The following is a 10735-nucleotide window of genomic DNA, read 5'->3' on the forward strand; positions in this document are numbered from 1 at the left end:
ACTCACTGCCACTGCCCAGCATCACGAGCAAGGACTGTACCACACATTTCACTAGCCCAGGAAAAGACCAAAATTCCATTCGAAGTACAGTCTCCACTGAATGCGTATCGCACCATTGTAAAGTCGAAAAATCTCAAGTCAACCATCATTAAGTCATGGACCTTCTGTATTTAAACAATATACAAATATACAAAGTACTTAAACAGTATACAAATACATGTATACAAAAATGAGTGTCTCCAAAATATTGGCATCTTAACAAGTGCCCCAGATGTTTCTTGCCTATGAAAACTCGACAACCAAAGTAAAGATACTGCGTTTTTAAAAAGGAAGTTTCTTTACTCAGATGGACCTATAACTAGTAACACATCAAAATGACTAAGTATTTGGGGGAAGCAGGGATTCATGAATTTGAAAAGTGTTTCTTTGGAATAATGAACAAAGCAGGGAAGAGAATGTTGGATGGATGGATGGCTGGAGAGAAGGATGGACAGCTGGATGGATGGAGTTTGGATACCTGATGGAGAAAAGGAAGGGGGCTGGAAATAGGAAGACTAGAAAGAATTGGGAAGAGGGAGATAATTAGATGAGGAGAAGAAAGAGGAAGAGAAATATAAGAGAGTAGATAGATGTAGATAGCATCGAGGGAAAAAATGCTGAGAGTTACTATGCAAGTGGATTAAATGGTGATTTTGTCCTCGGTTCCCTCCTCTGAAAACAAGCAAATTGATTTTGATTATCTCCAATGTCTTTTCCATTTCTGACATTCTTTGTGTGTATGGGGTACACAAAGAAGAAGAAAAAGGAAAAAAAAAACAGAGATGAAAAGAGGTTCAGTAATTCCCAAGTATTAGACTATGTATTTTCTTACTATGGTCACAGTAACAAATTACCACCGCCTTCCTGGCTTAAAGCGCAAACTTTTTTCTCTTACAGTTCTGGAGGTTGGAAGTCCTAAAATCTAGGCAGCCCTCCTGTGCAGTTGGCATGCAGGCTTAGATTCAGAGATGCATTTGATTCAGGGACCCAGGCTCTTTCCATCTTTTGACTGTATCTTCTCCTACTTGTGGCTGCCAAGACTGCCTTCAGGATACAATTGCCAGATTTAGCCAATGAAAATACAGGACACCCCATTAATTTTGAATATCAGATAAATGGCACATAATACTTTTAGTATAAGTATGCTCCAAATATTGCATGAGACATAATAATGCTTAAAAAACTGTGTTGCTTATCTGAAATTCAAAATTAACTGGGTATCCTCTATTTTATCTGGCAAACTTCCTTGGGGATCATATCCATTCCAGCCAGCCAGATGGCAAAAAAGAGCATGGATAATCATTCTCTAAGGGGCATTTATGGCTCAGGCCAGGATGAAAGTCTGCTCACCGATAAGCAGCATCGCATACTAGCTCTACACTCAGGACAATTTCTCCCGTGTCACCCCGCCAGCCACTCTAGCCCCTTCCTAATCTGCTTCAAAATGCTAATCCGTGCATAGTACCACTCTTTTTTAAAATCCTCCCAAACACATTTACGTTGCCTGGGAATCCCGGCCCCTAACCTATTTCTGCAGCCCCGTTTATGACTCACTCCACACTTCCCAACTCCTGCCACACTGTCTTCCTACAGCACCTCATATAAATCTTTGAGCCAAAATGAAATTCAACTGGACCTCCATAATTGCTCAGAAAAGGGGAATTGTTAGGGCCAAAATGAACCAAGTGTCGTATAAATGAACGCCCAGGGCCATACAAGGAGGGGCTGTGAGTAAGTCTTCCTACTATTGAATATTTTATGAAATCCCAGGTTTCTTTTCAGTCCTTTCTGTATTTAGAGGCCAGGGTCTTCAGCTGGCTCAAGCAGCTTTTGTTAACATTTCCAAAAAGATAGAGCTAAGAAACTGAATGTAGAAAATGGTGCAAAATATGAATTTGTTTAAAGGAGGGTGGTTTTTAGGCTTCCGTTTAAAAAAATGGTCTGACCCAGTTTTCAACTAGGTCAAGATGTGGTAGACTGAGTTAAATCACGAAAGGCACAAATTACCTCAGAGCAGAGGAAGATTTTCATGAAGTCACTTCCTAACTGCTCCCTTAGCTTGAGTGGAACTTGACTTTCCACCTGAGGGAGTGTCGCACCCCCAAGGAAAAGTGAACTCATGATTTTGACATCGCTCTACTTTTATTTCCCCATCCTTCTCCCAGCTTTCACCAGGTTCCCCATTCCTTCCTGCAATGGTTGATTTTCCCCTGTTTTAATGACTTGGAGTGACTCAAAAGGGATGGCTTTGTGGTGTTTTTCATCTTTTCCTTCCATTTTTCTTTTACTTTTATAAGAGTAAATGCAAAGAGACCTGAAATTTAGAAAATCTAACAGTTTTTACCCTTTTTTCTTCTTCTATATTTTCACTTGCATCATAACTTAAATATTTTTTGCTCCTTTCACCCTATTATTTCCCTTAACATCTTTATATGATTGAACTATTAGGATTCTTTTTTTCTCTTATGCCTTTCTTGTTTCTTTTCTAAAGGTTTTTCCATTACTTGGTTTTGTTGATCTTTGAAATTTCGGCCTTCTTGGTTTTCTATAAATATTGTTCTCTTAAAAATAAGCCTCATTTTATTCTTGCCTTGTGAACTTTTAATTTTCATATTCCCATTAGACATTTCTGAACAATTTCTCTTTTGTTTTTTGAGTTAAAACTTTGTTTCTTGCTTCTCTTTCATTTATTTTCCCCCTTCCTTCACCTGAGAGGGATATGGTCTTAACAACCCATCTTCTCAGATCTTCTTTGTTTCCTTCTTTCCTTTTTTCACTCTAGTTCTTGCCTATATTTTTAGTTTTTATGTCTTTAATATCTTTTCTCTCTGTCTTCCTCCTGACTCATTCCCTACTCTCTCTTCTCCTTTCTATCTGTGCCTCAGTTTTCCCTTCTAAGTTTTCCTTATTCCTCTTCTTTTCTTTAGGTCTTCCTGTTTTTGCTTCATCAAAAAAAAAAAAAAAAAGTCCTCAGGGGAGAAGGGGGGCGTGGGATGGATTGGGAGATTGGAATTGACATATATACACCACTATGTATAAAATAGATAACTAATGAGAACCGACTGTATAGCACAGGGACCTCTCAATGCTCTGTGGTGACCTAAATGGGAAGGAAATCCAAGGAAGAGAGGATATATGTATACGTGTGGCTGATTCACTTTGCTGTACAGCAGAAACTAACACAACATTGCAAAGCAGCTATACTCCAATAAAAATAAATAGATAAGTAAATAAAAATAAAATAAATTAAAGAAAAACAATTCCATCATTATAGAATGCAACAGTTCTCCCGCTTATATCACCTTCTCACCTCATGGGTTTAACCTCCTGATCAATCAAAATTCAAAGCAAAATTGTAAATTTAACCTTAAAAAAAGAAATCAGATATAACAACATATGAAAGGAACGCATAAAACAAATGTATAGTGTACTGAACAAATATTTTAAAAAATTCATAGAACCTCCACCCAGGTTAGACTCCCCAAAACCCCACAGTGCCCTGTTTTGGTCACATTCTCCTTACTCTCTCCTGAAAATAAGTGTACTCTTTGCCTTTATGCTAATCATTTCCTCGCTTTTCTTTAGCTTTACCACCCTTGCATGCATTCCTAAACAGTAAGGTTTAATTTTTTCCTGTTTTTGAATTTTATAAAAATGGGATCATCTGTAGATAGACCCTGTATATCGCTCTCTCTTGTCCTTTTAATTTCACTCAATGCTATGTTCAAAAGTCTAGGTTATTCAATAAAAAAAGACTGAAATAATGCCATTTGCAGCAACATGGGTGGACCTATAGATTATCATACTAAGTGAAGTAAGTCAGACAGAGAAAGACAAATATCATATGATATCACTTATATATGGAGTCTTAAGAAAATGGTACAAATGAACTTATTTACAAAGCAGAATCAGACTCACAGACTTAGAAAACACACTTACGGTTACCAAAGGGGAAAGTTCGGGGGAGAGGATAAATTAGGAGCTTGGGATTAACATATACACACTACTACATATAAAATAAAAAATCAACAAGGACCTACTGTACAGCACAGGGAACTCTATTCAATATTCTGTAATAACCTAAATGGGAAAAGAATCTGAAAAAGAGTAGATATATGTATATGTATAACTGAATCACTTTGCTGTACACCTGAAACTAACACAACATTGTAAATCAAGTACACTCCAATATAAAATAAAAATTAAAAAAAAATTCTAAGCTGTTGCTGCGTTTAGATCTCCGTTGCATGCGATATTCCACGATTTATCCATTCTAAAGTTGATGAACCAGTTTGGAGCTACTATAAACAGTGCTGCTGAGAACATTCTTGTACAAGAATCTTGGCACATGTGTGTGCCCACATATCTCCAGGGTATGAATGGGACAGCACTGCTGAGTCACAGTGTGTGCTTACGTTCGGGTTTTATAAAAAATGCCAAGCTGTTTTCCAAAGAGGTGGTAACAGCTTACATTCCCACTCATGGTCTACGGGAATTCCTTTTGCTCCACAGCCTTTCCAAACTTGGCCCATCCAATGGGCAGGGATGGGCATCCTCATCTCTGTATGCCCGGAGCTGTCCAGTTGACTGGCTTTTAAAAGAGGCTCCCAAGCATTTGTTAATTCTTAAAATTCCTTTCTGTTTATGAATCATCACAGATTTATTCCGTGTCTGAAAATTTTTCAAGGATCTACCTTAGGAGGACCATGGTCAAGTGGGCGTGGACTACATCTACTCTGAAAATTTCTTTTTCTTTAACATGGAAAAAGATTTACTCCGCTAGTATATAGGGCAAGGTTCGTACAGAGCAGAATGAGGGAGACTGCAGTTCATCACCCGGCCCATGCCTTCAACCCTAAGACAAGGATGAAGGGTGCCCACTGAGTCTCCACATTCCTGAGCTCAGGAGGGGACCTTCCATCCCTGCCTCACAATGCAGTTCTGGATTCAGGAGACTTGAACTTACCAGGGCCCTCTGTGGAACTCTCCTACCTCTGGAAGCAGGATACAAACTGTGCTCCCCTACCTGTCTCATGGAGTACCGCCCCCCTTAAACTCCCACCCCAGTATATTAATAGATGCCCACCAGTAAATTTTTCTAAAATTACAAGTCTTTACAGGTTGATTTTTTTTTTTAGTAACAGATGTGAAAAAGGAAAGTTTTGGACAGACCTAACACTGGGTCTTTATACTTCTCTGGAGATCATTTACTAGAGTGGTAGTAAAAGTGATATGGAGTGAAGTTATAAAGCACAAAAGAACTGCCGCTTATAAACTCGTATTCAAGGAGTTTTTTAATGCCAATGAAATATTACTAATAAAAATTGCCCCACCTACAAACAAATGTTTCCCTTAATTCAGACGCGAACTGAATGTATGAGTTAACACTCTATAAATGCCTTTTGGTTAGGGCCTCTGTGCTAAGTTGGTTTAAAATTCTCATCTTTAAATTGCTTTTGCCTTTAATATTTCCTCTTTTAGATAATGTGTATTTGAAAGTGTTCTTCAAATTGAATGTTAAGTACATGTCTATCAGAGAATTTATTCCCTTTAAGAAGAAATTCCTCAAAAGTTGATAGGAAAGGAGAATATTTGTCATTAGAAAGATTTTGTAAATTGTTCCAACACTCTCAAAAAGTGACGTTTGAGATACGAAGAAAGAAAGACGCTCCACACTTCAATCTGTCCAGCTGTCAGCCCGTTATCAAACCTCCTAAATTCTTTCCTAATTGATGAATGAATCCTTCGTAGTGAATTACAGTTATGAGGCAATGGAACAAAAAAGAGATTAAAATGTCACTCAAAACGAGCATATTTGCCCACCTGGTCAGCCATGCTATTTTTTTAAAAGTCAGGAATAACCAACTTTTTGCAAGAAGAGAATGTCATCACTAAGGGGGGAAGAAACATGATCAAACGGCAGAGACTTTGTAGGATAGAAAGAGCACTCGGAATCTAAAAAAAAAAAAAAATGGTTCTGAAGAACCTAGGGGCAGGACAGGAATGAAGACGCAGACATAGAGAATGGACTTGAGGACACGGGGAGGGGGAAGGGTAAGCTGGGGATGAAGTGAGAGAGTGGCCTGGACCTATTTACGCTACCAAATGTAAAATAGATAGCGAGTGGGAAGCAGCCGCATAGCACAGGGAGATCAGCTCGGTGCTTTGTGACCACCTAGAGGGAGGGTGGGAGGGAGATGCAAGAGGGAGGGGATATACATATACATATAGCTGATTCACTTTGTTATACAGCAGAAACTAACACACCATCATAAAGCAATTATACTCTAATAAAGGTGTTAAAAAAAATAAAAAGAAAGAGCGCTGGGCTGGGGCTCTGATGGTGCACATTCTAGATAGTGTGAAAAGATAAGAGATCAAAACTAAAACCCAAGAGGCTGAGTAAAATCTCTGTAATATTACATTTTAATTGGAAATATCAATGTGAATTCATACATTTCCTAGTTCTTCCTCCCTGGAAGGGGTTAGAAGCAGTGCCCCTAGTTATAATCAGTACCTTAACAGAATGCAGGCCTTTGTTTCTATACACCATCCATGCCCCCCAAACATCACTAGGACTTCTTGGAGAAACAGCTGACTCTAGGTCTCAGGCAGAGAACGAGCAAGACAGGCCTGGGACATGTTGTTACAGAAAGCAAGGAATGCTCACAGATGAGTGGGCGTGTGTCAAATTTTAGGACAATACGGGCTCCACAAAAGGTAAGTGATTGTGACACATGGAATAAATAAAAACGCATACTACTACTCAAAGAAAGAGAAAAGGAGACACTTGCTATCACTGGCAGTGTCTAGCATACCAAATCCTTGCTCTGAATATTAGTAACTATGGGGGAAGAACTATACATCTTGCCAGATGCTGCAAGGAGGCTCTTTACCGCAGAATTCCAGCTAATAATATAGAAAGAATAATAGATATTTACAACCACAAAAGAAATAATTGATTCATGTAAGATCTTCTGTGGATATAAAACTACTAGGTAAATTATAGTGGTAATGTTGGCATGATGTTGAAGCATTACCCCACAGATTGTTTACTGTTTTTAAAGGTAAATACCAGAGATGTCTGTCATCATCTTAGCCAAGTGACCAAATTAGCATCACTAATTGTGAAACAAACTGGCATTTTGTGCTTGGTGAAGGGAAGCATATAATGTAAACCTCAGCTATGAAGTTATGTCAGAAAATTTTACCTGAATCTAACCAATTTATAGACTTAACTTCCAGTCTAGTGGAAATACAGAAGACAGAGAACAAGTTAAATTAAAAGAAACAATCATCAAATTCAGAATATACAATTTGATAAAACAATTATTCTGTCAATATGATGAAGAAAAAAAGGGGGGGAGGTCTGGCACAGTTTCTCTACGAAAAGAGGGATCAATCAAGAAGTGGGTGCAAATAGAGATTATCATACTAAGTGAAGTAAGTCAGACAGAGAAAGACCAATGCCATATGATATCACTTATATGTGGAATCTACAATATGACGCAAATGAGCTTATCTATAAAACAGAAACAGACTCACAGACATAGAGAACAGACTTATGGTTGCCAGTGGGGCGGGGGGGAAGGAGAGGGATGGATTGGGAGTTTGGGGTTAGTAGATGCAAACTATTACATTTAGAACGGACAAACAACAAGGTCCTAATGTATAACACAGGGAACTATATTCAATATCCTGTGATAAACCATAATAGAAAAGAATATGAAAAAGAATGTATATATGTGTATAACTGGGTCACTTCGCTGTACAGCAGAGATTAGCACAACATTGTAAATCAACTATACTTCCATTTAAAAAAAGAAGAAGAAGTAGAATGTGTAAACCTTTGTCGGAAATTAATTTGGAAGAAAAAAATAGCCGAAAAAAAGATATGGAGCACAATTTGGGAACGTATAATGTGTGTGTTAGACACTAGATATATTAGAAAACGTTTGTGAATTTTATTAGCTGTGATATTGACCTATGGAGGAGAATTTCATTGTTTTAGGAGGTGCTTGCTGAATTCTTAGGGTGAAGTAGCATCATGTTTGCAAATTACTTTGCATAATTCATCAAAATAATTCAGAGAGAGAGAGAGTGAGAACACAAGAGAACAACATGGCAAGATGTTTAGAAGTCTTGAAAATAGTTGTTAGGTATATGGTGTTCATCATACTAGCCCTTCAAATTTTCTGTATGTTTGAAAAATTTTTAAAAAAAGAATGAATAGTAATGAATAAAGCAATCTTTTAAAACTCAAAATAGAGTATAATTTAAAAATGACAGTATTGGGGGCTTCCCTGGTGGTCCAGTGGTTAAGACTCTGAGCTTCCACTGCACGGGACACAGGTTTGATCTGTGGTAGGGGAACCAAGATCCCACATGCCATGTGGCGCAGCCAAAAAATAAAAACTAAAAATAACAATGACAGTATCAAACCAATATACATGCAAAATAATATTATTTGAAGATATGAACGAAACCGTGCTTCTATTTACAGTGAGTAACACAAGTGTACTTGGCCTTGACTCCTGGTCGACTCTAATCCATCCTATGCCCTGCAGCCAAAGTGAGCTTTCCAAAAAGATCAGGTCATGTTATTCATCCTTCAGTGGCTTAGAATCAAGTCCTAAGTTTGCATTCCTTCTGACAGACTCCTATTTATATTCCCCACAACAGTCAGACAAATGACTTTGCTCTACTTGTACCAAAGGCTCCTTTGTTCACCCAGAGTGATGGAGACCGAAGATGGCTGACTCAGCCCCCTCTCTATCTTCCTTCTTCTAACTGGAGAGGGTAAAAAGTGAAAGCAACATTTAGCAAACTGCTGTTCAGCTACGGTGCTGGTTGTGATGTGATCTGCCTACTGGATGTATTTGTTCAAGATTTGGAATGTAGAAATAAGGCAGGGTCATCTTTACATGCCTCCTTTCTGGTTTTTGCTATCTAGCAAAGCCACGAATACATGAGGTTTCTCTGCTAGCTTGAACCTCTAGCTTCAAGGGGTAATGAGTTACTGGGGCCTCTTGATGAGTCTTTCTAATCCCTGGATTGCAGCTATGGGCTGCTGTTTTCCCGTTTCTGGAGAGTCCAGAGGTGGTTGAAGTGGTGGCAACAGGGCCACCACTAGCAGTTGGTGATTTCAATCAATATTCTTGATCCTAGCATAAGTCCCATGGTGGGTCATTTCTGTTTGTTTCTAGAATTATTCCCAGAGGCCCAACTTTGAACCTATTCCGTCAGCCCTTCCAATAATTTTCTAAGACCTAATTTCCTGTATTAAAACCTTTTTTAGATCAAAATGCCTGGAGTGGTTTTCATTGTCCACACTGAACTCTGATAAAATTGCATGAATCTGAGAAATAAGTATCTTAAGAAATAAGAGATTTTGAAATAAGCAGAAGTTATACTTGGGTAGGGATTCCAAACTCTGGAACATCAAACCACATTGAACACTTGAGAAAAAAATAGATTTCCTGACTCCACCCCAAACCTACAGGATAAAAATCTCCCTAGGTAGAGCCTACGATATATTTTTTAAATCTCCCCAGGTGATTATGATGTAATCTGCTTAGCATGGAAGTCCACGGACAGGTACGTAGGATTTTAAGGTGTAAAGGCTTGTAGAAGTCATGAGACCTAATCTGCCATGTGATGCAAGAATCTCAGTGCTGACATTTTGATATTTCCCAGTCTTCCTCTCCTGCAGATTACATTATTGCCTGCAGTAATTTACCAACCTAGCAGGAACTCTCTATTAAGAAAAGCCACTTCACAATGAAATAACTTCTTCCAAAACTATGCAATAAAGGAAATGCCCAAGTTAAATTGTGATTTGAAAAATCTATATTTTACTTTACAGAATGTATATTAAACTTTAATAGTATGTGATATACTATTAAACTCTTTAAGAATATTTTTATCAGCTTAAAGCACATTCTGTATAGTAATACGCCAGAACAGGATCTCAAAGTAGTATCTCCCAGAATCATGGAATTGCCGGATACAAGATTAGAAGCAATCTTAAAGATAACTGTTTTAAAACAGGGACCTGTTTTAGAGTAGGAGGCACAGCTTAAAAATTATGTTGAAAAAAAGTGACTCCAGAGGCCCTGATGTTGGTGTTTTACTCAGTTGTTGGCTGAGCAAAAAGCACTGTATTTAACATAGCATTCAGGATTCTTTTCAAATAAATGCCAATTTATGTTCACTTCCCTACTTAATCATTCCTTAATTTTCACTGGGGTCTTATCTCAAGATGTTTGTTAACGTCACCCCTTCTGTGGATCCAACTCAACATAAACAGTTGGAGAGTTGACTAAAGATAGACAAAAAAACAGAGCAAAATAAAGTAACAAAAAATAACAAAAATCTGTAATTTTGAAAGAGCCCAGTGACTATGGATATGTATACAATGAACTCAAATTGGAAAGCAAAGGTGGAGGGGCAAATTTCTTCCAACATCACCATTGAGAACCTGAAAAATAATTGGGAATGAAAGCCAAACACTCCAAGGTTCTGACTCTGATAGTGACACTGAGTGTTGCTTTCAATTGGTGATGGATTGGTGACAGAGGTAGACTACAGCTGTACCCAAATTCCTTTTAATTTCTCATCCCTCTTTTGGGTACCCACTACACTGTTTTCCGAAAATTGTAAATCCAAGTGGCTAAATGATAGTTAAATATCATAG

This window comes from Eschrichtius robustus, chromosome 5 (genome assembly GCF_028021215.1).
Source record: "Eschrichtius robustus isolate mEscRob2 chromosome 5, mEscRob2.pri, whole genome shotgun sequence".
In the NCBI taxonomy this organism is placed as follows: Eukaryota; Metazoa; Chordata; class Mammalia; order Artiodactyla; family Eschrichtiidae; genus Eschrichtius; species Eschrichtius robustus.